The 1666-nt window shown below is 35.9% G+C and overlaps 1 non-coding gene across 1 annotated transcript; it reads right to left on the bottom strand.

The window, feature by feature from the left end:
• Positions 1-1335: 1335 nt before the first annotated feature.
• On the bottom strand, positions 1336-1453 carry LOC148804493 (U5 spliceosomal RNA). Its single transcript, XR_016081492.1, has one exon. It is a non-coding gene; the product is annotated as a U5 spliceosomal RNA (small nuclear RNA).
• Between the last annotated feature and the right edge of the window lie 213 nt (positions 1454-1666).

The following is a 1666-nucleotide window of genomic DNA, read 5'->3' as shown; positions in this document are numbered from 1 at the left end:
TAATCATTAACCAGCAAAAGAAATAGTAAAAAACAGGGATGCTAAAAAGCTCACTAGATAACCAGTTTACTAGTTCAACCATTGGGTTCGATTAGAAATTGACAAACTGGTGTTATATACAACTATCATCAAACATTTTCTTAAAAAGAAATGTACTTTTAGATAGAAAGTTAAAATTATGTGAAAGAGAAACCATCCAATGGCTAAAAATCTTTAGGGCCTGTTTGGTTTGTGCAAAGAGGGATTTGGAATCAGAATTTGGAATGGTACATTCCAATTCCAGCCATTTGGTTGGGTAGAATCAGAATCACATTCCCATTTCTGGTGGAATAACATTCCCCCATTTGAGGAAATGGTCATTCTCTCCCTCCTAGGAACGAGATCTCATTCCAATTCCAATTCCAATTCCCATCTGAACCAGACAGGCTATGGAAATAGGTCATTCTGATTCCAACTCTAATTATGGAAGCGAACCAAATGATTTTTTTTTTTTTTAATGACCAATGTGGGTGATGTTAGGCCAGGTTCCATGGTTCAAAAGAGACAGGTTTTAGGAAAATGATTTGCCATTGGTTTCCCAATCTCTAACCAACCTTCAAAAGCTCATATCAAATGAGCTAGAAGTGAGGTTCTATGTATAAATGCATATAGGAGTTCTGGTTTCATTACATTTCTTGCCAAGGGAATTGAGCAGAGATTTGAAAAGATGAAAACAAATCAATAATCATGAAACCATTCCTTTTATCTCCACCATTATCAAGCTGGCAATGGTCCAGTCAAAAAGAAAAAAAAAAAAAAAAAAGCCATTAACAGATAATGGAATTGTCTTTAACAGAGAAAAAACCCACTTGTTCACTTTAGGCTTCACCAACCAATATGGCACTTGTGATGACGAAATGTATTTAAGATTTTTTCTTCAATTCTGGGAAACCCACTAAAACTGCTGCTACTACAATTACTACTATTATTTAACTTGTTTGTAGAGTCATGGACTTGGAACTACTTTTATAGACTATCGTCTGATCCTGAAACGCCTCCCCCAATTGGAATTCTTTTGAAAAAGAAAGTTTCACTGAGCTTAATCAAAGAGGAAATGAACCAATTGTTTTCTACTACCATACAGTTTGTGTCCCGCATTGAATGATATTACAAGCCAAATCCTCACACTCCTTGTTATAAAGAGCAGCACCAAATAAATGTTTTGGAGATTTGTGAGTGGTAAAGAGCTACGTCCATTTCATGCCAAATTATCAGAGGAAGAGGACAAGATCATTTGTTGAAAAGCCAATGCAAAACCTAAATTGATAATACTTAGGAGGTTGGATTTGTTAGGGCCTTCTCAGAATAGGGAAGAACCCATAAAAAATTGGCGTATGCCACTGTGTCTGGCGAGCACACGGTATTCTCTAGTAAAATGTGAAAGAATAGTTTGCTTTGTGCTCACCGCGCGGTTAAACAATTCTTTTTTTTTTTTTTTTGACAGCTAAAAACACAAAATTATACCACTAGCAAATTCACGATGTTCTTTATATCAGAAACTTCGGGCTGAGACACGGTGGTTTTTGAAGCACCCTTCATTCTAAGTTTGCCAGATGTAGATTAAAGCTAACCCATACCAAGATAAAACTGAGTTGACTAGGTTTCTATCATTAATACTTTGGGATAA

The sequence above is a fragment of the Nelumbo nucifera genome, chromosome 1, assembly GCF_055504915.1.
Source record: "Nelumbo nucifera cultivar China Antique chromosome 1, China Antique-T2T, whole genome shotgun sequence".
In the NCBI taxonomy this organism is placed as follows: domain Eukaryota; kingdom Viridiplantae; phylum Streptophyta; class Magnoliopsida; order Proteales; family Nelumbonaceae; genus Nelumbo; species Nelumbo nucifera.
This window is presented reverse-complemented; position numbering and strand designations above follow the sequence as displayed.